The sequence below is a fragment of the Glycine soja genome, chromosome 1 (genome assembly GCF_004193775.1).
Source record: "Glycine soja cultivar W05 chromosome 1, ASM419377v2, whole genome shotgun sequence".
In the NCBI taxonomy this organism is placed as follows: domain Eukaryota; kingdom Viridiplantae; phylum Streptophyta; class Magnoliopsida; order Fabales; family Fabaceae; genus Glycine; species Glycine soja.
Window position 1 is genome coordinate 44,052,463 of NC_041002.1, and position 13,328 is coordinate 44,065,790.

Below are 13,328 nucleotides of genomic sequence, written 5' to 3' on the forward strand. Positions count from 1 at the left end.
GAAGAGGCTATGGCAAACACAACCAATGGTAGATCACCATGCACGATGGTGTCCCATCTGTTGCCCAGCCATGGTTCCAATATCTCTCTGAGAATAGTTTAATAGCTGGAGATGAGGTAATATTCTTCTTCAGATTTGACGAACACGTATGGGAAGTTCTATTTAGAAAAGAAGTTGTATGGGATGATGAGGACCTCTCCAACTGAAGCTAATGTAGAGAGACCATGCACACAAACTATTTTTGTTCATTTCTTTTATGTTTTGATTAATGTTGTTACTGAAATACATTACGGTATCAGACAATTTCATCTTTATTACTTTTTTTATTCAATGCTTTTGCCTACCAAGGTTTAACAATGTTAATTAAGTCTCCTGTTATTCTACTTAGTTATATTCTTCCTAGATATATGTTAACAAAGCTTGGTCATCATTTTATTTCTATTATGTAATTAAAAAAAAGTCACTGACCTCTACGTACATTAGAAATACTATGATTATTATTATTTGCTCACCGTTTTTTTAAAACTTTTTTCCCTACAATACTATTCTTCTTATATTATTTTGACCACAATTTATATACATTTTTATTTTTAACAACTTTTTGTTGCTTTACATTTAAAATGTATAATATGTACATGTTTGGATATATATAGCTGGAGTTAAAGTTTTAATTCTGTCATTCAATATATATGGTGCATTTATTATTTTTTTTCCCTAAATCATGTTTTTTAATTATATTGAGTGTCATTTTTGTTGACGGTAAATATTTATCATGCAAGTTATCATGATTTTCATGACTTAGCATAGATATAGTCAATAATTAATATTAGTATGAATTATGGAAATAAAATATCGTTATCATAGTTTTTTTTTTATTCAAATTTTTCATTAAAGTAAAAAAAACAAACAAACAAATATTTGTAAATGGAAAATATTTGGCTAGAATTGTGTTAACTGTTTGTTTTTTTTAACAAAAAATCCAACTTATTTTATCGATATGATAAAAAAAAACCAACTACAACTAAGTGTAACATGCTAAGTACATTATTTAAAGTTAGCATATAAAATAATAAATTTATTATTATCATTTTATAATTAAATAATTATATTATTTGTGGACATCTTATTTGATATTGCCTCTCATTTTGTATCTTTTTTTATTTCAATACTACCAATTAAATTATTATTGATGTTACATTTTAAAAAATTTCATGTTGTCTTCTATTTTACTTATGTTTTGCAAAACAAATAAATATGCATGCTAAATACCTGTGTTTAGTTTATTATTATTATTATTATTATTATTATTATTATTATTATTATTATTATTATTATTATTATTATTATTATTATTATTATTCACAACTAAAAATGGGTTTTAAAGTTAATCAATCTTTGTGAAATTGTTATCTTTTTGTTATGCCCATTGTATCATTGTAGCCTAGACATGCCATTTTATTTTTCTTTATCTTTAATATTTTTTGTAAAAAAAATTGTCATAAATATTTTTTTATAATTCTATTTCATTTTATTATTCATTATTATTATCATTATTATTATTAAACTCTAGCTAAAGCTTTTTTTTTGTGTTGTTATGGTTTAACCTGAAATACTATCATTATTATTAGACCCTGTATTTTTTCGATTAAATTATAATTGCCTAAATTAATACAAATATAATACAAATACATATATTTCTAACTTTCACCAAGGTGACTTCACCTTCAACACTAAAATGATTACTATAATAATAACATCCATTTTTTCAATAACACACAAAAATAAAAGACATTCGAGGAAAAAAAATTGAATTTGTTGGTTTTTAGGGTATTTTAGCTTGGCTCTAACTGTCGCTTTCTGCATGCATTCCCGATCATTCCTTCAACTATTACTCCACCTTTTTCATGCACTCCCGATCATTCAAGAACAAGAAACTTCTTACTCTGTCTTTGCGCATTCTCTCACTCTTTTCTTTGCTTGGTTTGGTTTCTTTCTTTTTCATTTTTGTACCTCCATCGTTTGCAGTTTGATTTTTTAACTGTTCTCAACCCTTCCATTTTGTGCTCATTTGGTCTTGCTTCAAGTTTTCTTGCTTCTTAGGTTTAAATTTTCCAGCTGGTCAGAGTTTCCATTTTGTCGAGATTTCCTGTTGTCGTGCATTTTGGTTTGAGTTCTCGCGGTTTTGGTTTTTTCTTTATATTTGTTTACAGTTGTAGCTGTTTTGTTTTCATACATGCATGTTTGGTGTTGTTTCTTTTTGGTCATTTGTCGTGTCGCTTGTTGATTAATTTGGTTTTTAAACTTTGTTTTTTTTTGCATGTTTTTTTCTCATGATTCCTTTGCTGATGTTGTTTGTTGTTTCACAGTCTAATGTTCGAGGTAACCTATAATGGTCATGGTTGCAATATTTTCTGATATCTATGCTTGTTTGTTTGTTACCCTGGCTTTCATTTTATGCACATTTGCTGTTGTTGAGCATTTTGGTTTAATTTTGTGCGATTTTGGTTTTACCTTTACATTTGTTAACGGTCACACATGTTTTTGTTTCATCCATGTATGTTCGGTGTTATTTATTTTGGTCATCTGTGGTGTTCCTTGCTTATCTGTATGTTTGATTGCTATTGTAAGTTTTTGGGCGTTGTTGCAGATTTGTTGTTCACAGTGTAGAAGCAAAGACTTTGACTTTGATGTTTTGATGATGCCATATGATCATGATGTTTTGATGCCATATGAACATGCGCTTCTCAAGTTAAGATCAAGACAAAAATCCAAGAGATTCAAGATACATCATCAAGAAGAACTCTAGTGATTTAGGGAGGGAATTCCAAATTGAAACAGCAAGAGGTTTGGCCAAGAAATTTAAGTTAAAATGTCTTTTTCAAGAGATTTACTCTCTGGTAATCGATTACCAGAGGATGTAATTGTGGTAATCGATTACCAGTGGCCAAAATGATTTATAACAACCATTAAAAATTTGAATTCAAATTTTACACTGTGTAATCGATTATACATTGATGGTAATCGATTACCAGCAGTTATTGAACGTTTTGATTCAAATTGTAAAGCCTGTAATTGATTACACAAGTCTTGTAATCAATTACCAGAGGAGAATTTCAGAAAATAATTTCCAAGAGTCACATCTGTTCAAATGGTTTTTTAATGACCATCAAAGGTCTATTTATATATGACTTGGAACACGAATTTGCTCAAAGTTTTTCAGAACAAAAAGGTCTTATCCTCTCAAAAAGCAAAATCATCTTATCTTCTTAAAAATTCCTTGGCCAATACACTTGCAATTCAATAAGGAATTATTTGAGTGCTCAATTGTTCAATCTATCTCTTTCAAGAGAAATTTCTTCTTCTCTTTATCTTATTTCTAAAAAGGGATTAAGAGACCAAGGGTCTCTTGTTGTAAAGCAATCTGAACACAAAGGAAAGATTGTCCTTGTGTGGTTCAGAACTTGTAAAGGGCTTTTGCAAGATAGTGGAACTCTCAAGCAGGTTGCTTGGGGACTGGACGTAGGCACAAGGGTGTGGCCGAACCAGTATAAATATGAGTTTGCAATCTTTCTTCCCTTAAACTCTTTTATTGATTATTGCTTATTGCTTCTATTCAGTAAGATTAATTTGCATTATTATTTAGCAGTTCATTTTGAAAGGAATCTTGGGATTTGGGTTAAAATCAAAATAGATTTTTTAATTAAAAAAACTTTGTGATATCTTAATTCAACCCCCCTTTTTAAGATATCTGAGGCCACTTGTCTAACACACAGAGCTGAATTTGCCTTTTTTTTTATTTTCATTATTTTTTCTAAAGACTCTTTTGGTGATGTTGTTTGGTGTTTGCAGGCGAATGTTTGAGGGTAATCTATAATGGTCATGATTTATGCATGTTTGTTTGTTATCTTTTTTTTTTATCGGCCTGTTGTCTGATGTTATTTTTTGTATGTTTTTAGGCAGGACCAACAAAATCGGGTAATAGCTGAGGTGTCATTCCGAGAGTATTATTTTCCTATTGAGGTCACCTTGAATGGCCATGCCTGGAATGTTTTTTGGTTGATAGTGATATTTGGTGGTTACCTTGCTTGATTATTAAATTTGTGTCTATTTTGGTTGTTGTTTATACAGGGACAACGAAGTTGTATAATAGTGATAGGTAACATTTTATTCGGAGCCTTAAATTTTTCTCTATATTTATGCATGCTTGCCTATTGCCTGTTTTTTTAATTCTTATTTTGTCTGATGTTATTTATCATGACAGAAATATTTTGTGTTTGATAGATACTATATATTGTTGTTCCTTTTTGGTGCTGCTGTTGGCTGTCCGAAAAAATAGAATCAGGTCAGCTCAATTGTTCTTTCAAGTTTCAACCTTACTTATCATATTTATGGTTTGACTTATCATTGTTTTTTTTCAATAAATTACATTTTATTTGTTGTTGTTATCATGTTATGTGGTTGTTTTGTGGTTTCAATATCTATGTATGATTCTGAGTTTTTGTTCAGACTGATGGCACGTATTGCTGACAAGATAAAAACCATTGATGGATCTAAAGAAACTCTAAAACTTGTTGTAAGGATAATTGAGCTCTGGTTTGTTGGGACGTCGGGCAGGTCTAAACAAGCTGAGGTGGTCTTTGTTGACTCTGACGTATGTTTTTAATTTGTGTTTTTTGTTCATGAATTGTTTCTGTATATAGCCGTTAGTTAGATATTTTTCTTATTCACAGGGTGATCAAATCCATGTGGTCTGTAAGCAAGACCAGTTAAAGACATGGAAAATGGATTTGAAGGAAGGTTGTACTTATATGATGCATAATTTTAGAGTCAGCAAGAATGATGGACAGTTCAGAGTTTGTGATCATCCATATAAATTGACATTTATTGGAGTTACGGTTGTCAGACAGTGTGAATTGGATGGGCTTCCTTTTAAAAATTATAGATTTGCAGATTTTTCGAATGTCATTGCTGGCTTATTACAGTCTGACCTATTAGTAGGTAAGCACAACTAGATTTACATTTCTAATTTCATCAGCAGCGTTTGTGGGTTTTGTTTTTCGTTACTGATTTTTACTCAATTTTTTAGACATCATTGGTGTGGTTGACGAGGTTGTCTTTCGTCATATTTCACCCATAAGTAAAAGAGTTGTTTTTAAGCTTATGAATCTAAGGTAAACGTCTGATATGTTCCATGAGTTATTCATGGTTATATGATTGTATGGTTGTATGTTGTTAATTAATTTTGTATAATGGTTTTTTTTTCCAGTAACCAATTGTTGTCTTGCACTCTATGAGATGATTATTGTCTTCAATTTTTGGAATATTTGGGTTAGCATGAGACTGAAGGGCCTATTATTGTGTTGTTGACCAATGCCAGAATTAAAGAGGGTCAGGGCATACTATGATATATAGTTTGTTGTTTTCAATCTTCATCGGATCCAACTTATGCTTTTATTTCTGAGTGGTGCAGGATCCTATCCATGCTCGGTTAACAATTCTTTGAAGGCTTCTAAATTGACTATTAATGAGCCAATGACACCAATTGAAGATTTCAATCAGAAGTATTTGCCTCATGTTGTTATTAATATATGTTTGTTTTTCTTTCCTTCGGTCTATTATTGATTTAGTATGTATAGGCTTTCAGAATTGGGCATTGAGATCCGCTCAGTTTTGACACGTCGTTCGCAGTGTAGTTCACAGGCTTTAGGTTCTGCTCAATTATCATCAAGGGAAACATTCATTTCCAAGTCAGAGGCAAAGACCATTTCTGAGATAAACAACCTTTGTGAAGTAATTATCTTATTTATGTTTACCTGTTTATCCCTTCTTTGGCTGCCTCCTGCTGAATTTTATGGTTGTGATATTTCCTGCAAGAGTTTGTTTGTGTTACTGTTGGTACAATCACGAGGATTATTATGGACAATCATTCATGGTGTTATGCAGCTTGCATTTAGTGCCATAAGAAAACAGATGTCAATACAGAACCGTTTGTGTGCCCATGTGGCAAGCATAATGATCGAGCTATGCTTAGGTCTTTGTTTTCCTTTTTCAATTTCTGTGGCACTATATTTATGTTTTAATTTTTTTTAGCATTTAACGCTATTATATATGTTTCCAGATATAGAGTTGAGGTCATGGTCAATTATAAAGATGAAAACACAAAATTCCTCTTGTGGGATCGTGAATGCATCGGATTGATTGGGCAGTTAGCTGATGAAGTCAATACCCTCAAAGTAGAAGTAGGTGTCTATAATTGCAAAATCGAAATTTGAATCTTGGGATTATCTTTAATTTTATTTGTATTTTTTCCTATTCAAGGATGGTGATCTGGATTTAAATGCCTCCCCAAAAGCACTTGATAAACTACTGGGTCATCTACTCACCTTCAAAGTCAAAATCCAGCCACGGTATAAAAATTCTGCTTTGTTGAAATGCTCAACTGACTTAACTTTAATTAATGATGTTCTGGACATGTTGCCTGATGCTGAGGTGCTGTTTTATGGAGTTAATTTTGTTCATTATTGTTATATCTATATGTTATTTATATGCTAATTTATTTTGCATCGATTCTGCCGGTATCAATCAACATCTTATGCAGACATGTTCAAAGATTAAAGTTACAACACCATTTGATTCCAATGATCCTGTGCACGATGAATCTGTAAGTTCTCAGTATTGGCATTTGTTTCCAATATAGTATTTACATACAGATATTTGGACCAGGATTCTAATCCATATGCATAGAGATGATCGAATGGGATCAAGAATTCTGACTAAGATTTGCATCTAATTCAGCTTTTGCATCAACTTATTGTTATTGTTTGTTCTATCCAGCAATCCATTTCTATAACAGCAGACCATGATCCACTTATTGGACTTCCCTTGACACCAACAAAACGACATCCATTTCATGAATGCGATGATGAAGCAAGAAGCTCCCAGATTTCACCAGCTCAGCTATCGTCTAACAAATTAGCAAAACATAACCAGATTGAATAGATTTTGGTTGTTTGGAATAGCCAACACTTTTTCCTTTTTTGTTGGTTATTTGGAAATTGTAATTGAACTATCTTTGTTTTATTTTAATGTGTAATCCTACCTGGCATCGGCTATTGCAGTCTAACATTCTGTTTATTTGGAAATTGTAATAGAACTCTTTTCTTTGTTTTATTTTGATCTGCGATCCTATCAAACAATACGCTAATACTAGCATGGGTTATTCCAACTTGACATGCTGTTTAAATCTTTTGCACAATATTGACATGTGTTAATTTATTAACCGGGATTATGATTCATTATTTTTAAAATAACAGATTTACAAAAACATTATTTATTCCATGGTAACTAAAGCATGCGTGGGTGATTCTTTGTTTATAATTGAGTAAATGTCTTTGTTAAAAAATTTGGCCAACGCCTGTGTCGAGCTTAATAGACTGAGTTTAATTTAATTTAAGTTAATTTATAATATGTATTAAGCAAAATCTTATATGCAATTTCGCATGTATACAAGAAGAAACAAAAATACCTATGATGTATTCATCACATAATTTCGTACACTTTGTTAAAATTACACAAGATATGATTTTAAAGAAGGGGAGGCTAAATGTTTTATCAATGAATGAACGCTACTTTTGTTCCTCAGGACATACTTGATATGAAGTTCCTTATCGATGTTACCAATCCATGTCTATAGGTACATGTGTCATGATTATTTGAATTAGAAGTATCCATATTTTGCCAGCTGTCAATTCCAAATTTCTTTTTACACTTTTTTTGTTGCATTTCATTACTTACTACTTAAGTTAATTATGACAAAACTCATTTGAGTAAGCTTTTACACAAAAGTTCAACTGAAACGTGCTCAACAATTCTCGGTGTTTGTTTCTGTCTCATAGAATTGGAGTTTACAATATAATTGGTTCTTCCAACAATACTTCATTGTCCAAATATAAACTACAATATGATCAACTAAAGGCAACAAGTGTAAAAATTCTTGAGGGTTTCCTAGATTATCAATTATAGAAAACCAACAGGATCTTGAAATTTATGGTTCTCACAAAACAATCAATAAAGAATAATAGATAATTATGTGTACCTTTCTCCATAGGAATCTTCTCTCTGCTGCACTTTGATTTCCTTGAAAATGAGAGAAATAGGATTCCACTTCCTTTGGCCTTTCTTTTCTGTCTCTCTCCGTTCGTGATGGCTATGGGTGAGAAAAGAGCACTTTCTGGTCAGGAAGGGGACCTTATTTCACATTAGTGGGTATTAAGCCCCTTTTATAACCACTACTCCCATCAAGTAGCAGTTAACCTAGAAACTTCTCCTATTAAGCCCAATTACAATTTAGCCCTTAATTGTTAATTATTTATTTATTAGTCCCTACTAAGTCATATGCCTCTCACATGAGACATTAATTCTAACATTCTCCCACTTGGCTCATGTGACATTAATAAACATTATGGATTGAATAAATAAATAGATTAACTAACATAATGCGCATTAAAAATTGACTAAATTGTTCTATACATTGGGTACATCATAATTTCATGATTAAGAATAGGAACCAATTCGAGTCATGGCGGTTGTACATCATCTAATCGACATAGTCCCTTCCATGTACTACAAATTAGTCTTCTCCTTAATATGACCATTAGTTAGGAGTACATAATTGGTCCAACATAATGTCTTCATTCAAGACAAAACCTGTTAACATTACTTTAACACAAACATGCATGCAAACATAGAGAACAGGTAATCAGAAACATATCATAATTGAGCTCAGAGTGTCAGCAAAATTACATAAGGTAAATTACACTTAATGATCATCAATAACAATAATGCCCATACTTTCAACATGTTCTATAAATGTCTTGGGCGGTAATCCCTTTGTCAAAGGGTCAGCTATCATAAGCTTTGTGCTAATATGTTCTATTGACACTCTTTGTTTTTGAACTTCTTCTTTCACGACAAAGTACTTCAATTCCATATGCTTAGCACCCGTAGAGTACTTGTCGTTCTTAGAAAAGAATACTGCTGCGGAGTTATCACAATACATTTTCAGCGGCCTAGCAATACTGTCGACAATTCCAAGCCCTGAAATAAAGTTCCGCAGCCAATTAGCCTGAATTGTAGCCTCAAAACATGCTACAAATTCAGCTTCCATGGTGGATGCAGCAACAACTGATTGTTTTGCACTCTTCCATGATATTGCTCCTCCGGCTAAGAGAAATACAAAGCCAAGAGTGGATTTTCTTGTATCCACACATCCAGCAAAGTCTGAGTCTGAATATCCAATCACCTCTAGGTGATCAGACCTCTTATATGTAAGCATGTGGTCTTTTGTTCCCTGTAAGTATCTCAGAACTTTCTTTGCAGCTTTCCAATGTTCCATTCCTGGATTACTTTGATATCTTCCCAACATTCCGGTTGCAAAGCTTATATCTGGTCGAGTGCAGGTCTGAGCATACATAATACTCCCAACAACTGATGCATACGGAATTGCTTCCATTTGCTTCCGTTCCAGATCATTTTTAGGACATTGTGCGAGACTAAATTTGTCTCCTTTCTGAATTGGAACGGGAGATGCTGAGCACTTTTCCATCCTAAATCTCTCTAGTACTTTATTGATATATGCTTTTTGAGACAAGCCTAACAATCCTTGTGATCTATTTCGGAATATTTCTATCCCTATCACATAGCTTGCCTCACCCATATCCTTCATTTCAAAGTTACTAGAAAGAAAATTCTTAGTCTCATGAAGAAGACCAAGATCATTAGTTGCAAGCAATATATCATCAACATACAGGACTAGAAACATAACCTTACTCCCACTGACCTTCAGATATACACACCGATCAACAGTGTTTTCCTTAAATCCAAAGGAAACAATGATATCATTACATTTCAAATACCATTGGCGGGAAGCTTGCTTAAGACCGTATATTGATTTCTTTAATTTGCACACCATGTGTTCCTTCCCTTCAACTGAGAATCCCATTGGTTGGTCCATATAAACATCCTCCTCTAAATCTCCATTCAAAAAGGCAGTTTTCACATCCATCTGATGTAGCTTCAAGTCATAATGGGCTACTAATGCCATGATAATCCTGAAAGAATCCTTTCGTGAGACTGGTGAAAACGTCTCTTTATAATCAATGCCATCTTTCTGAGTAAATCCCTTAGCAACAAGTCTAGCCTTGTAACGTTCAAGGTTGCCATGAGAGTCACGTTTAGTCTTGAAGACCCACTTACAACCAACTCTCTTACAACCCTTTGGTAATTCTACAAGGTCCCAAACATCATTATGTTCCATGGAATCTATCTCTTCTTTCATGGCATTTAACCACTTCTCAGAATTATCACAACTTATAGCTTGTGAAAATGAAACTGGATCATTATCATTAATGCTTAAGTTTGTTTCTGTTTCATGTAAGTATACCACATAGTCATTCGAAATAGCTGGTCTTCTTTCTCTTTGAGACTTCCTTAATGCTACTTCCTGTGGTTCTTCCATAATGGGTTCATTATGTATCATGGGCTCATCATTGTGTTGTACTTCTTCATTACTGTTTGTAGCAGTAACTGAAGTAGTAATCACCTTACTGCTAGAGGCAAAAGCTAAAGGGACTTGCACTCTAACTTCTTTAATTTCCACTTCTCGTGGAACTGTACTCCCACTGATTTCATCGTTTTCAATGAACCTTGCATTTCCAGTTTCGACAATTCTCGTACTATGATTAGGACAATAAAACATATACCCCTTTGGCTTTTCTGGATAACCAATGAAATATCCACTGATTGTTCTTGCATCCAATTTTCTTTCTTGCGGATTGTAAATTCTTATTTCTGCCTAGCAACCCCAAACGTGCAGGTGCCTCATACTAGGTGTCCTATTTGTCCACAGTTCAAAAGGTGTCTTTGGAACTGCCTTACTAGGAACCCTATTTAACAAATACATGGCAGTTTTCAAAGCATACATCCACAAAGATACGGGCAAGGTTGAATTGATTAACATACTCCTAACCATATCCTTTAAAGTTCTGTTACGCCTTTTTGATACACCATTTTGTTGTGGCGTACCAGGCATTGTGTATTACGCACAAATGCCTCGTTTCTGAAGGAGCTTAGCAAATGGACCTGGGTGTTGCCCAGTTTCATCATATCTTCCGTAATACTCACCACCTCTATTAGATCTAATAATTTTCACCTTTTTGTCTAATTGTCTTTCTACTTCATTCAAGTAAATTTCCAAAGCATTCACTGCCTGAGATTTCTCATACAGTAAGTAGACATAACCATAACGTGAATAATCATCAATAAAGGTGATAAAGTATCTTTCCCTTCCGAAAGAACTAACATCAAAAGGTCCACAAATATCTGTATGCACAATTTCAAGAAGCTGAGTGCTTCTTGTGGCTCCTTTCTTTGTGTGTTTTGTTTGTTTTCCCTTGATACAATCCACACAAATATTTAGATCCGTAAAATCTAGATCAGGAAGAATTTCATTCTTTATTAATCTTTCTATCCTTTCTCTAGAAATGTGACCTAAACGTTTATGCCACAAGAAAGCAGATCGTTCATTCACTAAACTACGTTTAGTGCCAACATTATGATGCAGAGTTAAAACAGTTTCAACATACAAACCATCCAATTTCAATTTATATAAACCATCACAAAGAACACCAGTACCAATGAGATGATTATACTTAAATAAACTGAAACATCAATTACCAAAATTAAAAGAGTATCCAGTAATATCAAGTTTAGATAATGAAACTAAATTCCTAGATAAACTAGGTACATAAAGAGTTTCCAGTAAATCTAAATGATGTCCAGTGTCGAGTTTTAAACGATAAGTCCCGACCGCTTCCACTGGAGCTTTCACTCTATTCCCCATGAAAACAAACTTCTCATTTGGGCTTATGGTCTGGATTGTAAGGAATCCCTGCATAGTATTAGAAACATGAGTTGTAAATCCAGAATCAATCCACCATGTATTATGGGGAACTTCAGTTAAGTTTGATTCAAAACATACAAGAGCATTGAGCTCACCTTTCTTTTCGAACCAAGACTTACGCTTTGGGCAATCTTTCTGGAAGTGTCCAGATTTTCCACAAAAATGACAATTATTGTTCTTTGATGCTTTCTTCTGGATTTGCACAGGACCGTCCTTGATCTTTAATGGTCCTTTGCCTTTATCATGTTTCTTTACAAATTTTTTTCCAGCTCCTTGATTCCCTCGGTGGCTTACATAATGGATTGAGTGACTTCCTTGATTCTTAAGCCTCGTTTCTTCCTAAACTAACATACTGTGCAATTCATGCACATTCCATTTATCTTTCATGGTATTATAGCTCATTTGAAACGGGCCATACTCAGACGGTAATGAGTTTAGAATAAACTGAACAAGGAAGTTCTCATTCACAGCCATTCGCAAGGTCTTAAGTCTTGCTGCAATGTTTGTCATCTCAATGACATGTTCATGCATAGTACGTGAACCATCAAACTTCATGGTGGTTCGTGTACTCATTAATGTCCCAGCAAGAGACTTATCAGCTGTTTGAGAGCGCTTTCCCACTAACCCCATAAACTCTTTAGCACTATCGGTTTTAGGGAGAGCTGTCTTAATATTGTCTGCAACAGTCATTCTCATGAACATTAGGCTGAGTCTGTTAGATCTTTCCCAAGCTTTATAATGAGCTTTCTGTTCATTGCTACTAGCATCAGTAATAGTAGCAGGCTTCTCTTCCAATATAGCAAGGTCAAGATCCAAAACACCGAGATGAAATTGAACTTGCTCATTCCAATCAGAGAAGTTAAGCCCATTAAAAATTGGTACAGATGATACATGAGAATTCAATGAGTTGGGAACAGGTACTGCATAATAAAACTTCACATAAGCATATTGGTACATGAAACACAAGTCATACATATAATTTACTCAGATAACAATCAATGTATATTGATGTTCTCCTTTGGGTGACACACCAACACACAACATACAAACATGATGATGCTAATAAAATTTTAACATTATTTGACAATTAAATATGCACCAATTAGTAGTATCTATTTCCTTTGGGTATATAAACAAAACTAATGATACACACAAATCGCCTACAATAATATTCATTAATTATAAGAACAACTAATCAACCTTTGGGCGATCCATAAATGCCTTATAACAATGAATTTCAATTACCCATAAGCCAACAATCATATAATTTAGCATCCATTATTCTATGAGTAATTGAAATAATTATTAATTTGGAATTAAATAACCTTACAAATTTGGCCACTTTGGTGACTAACAAATTTAACATACA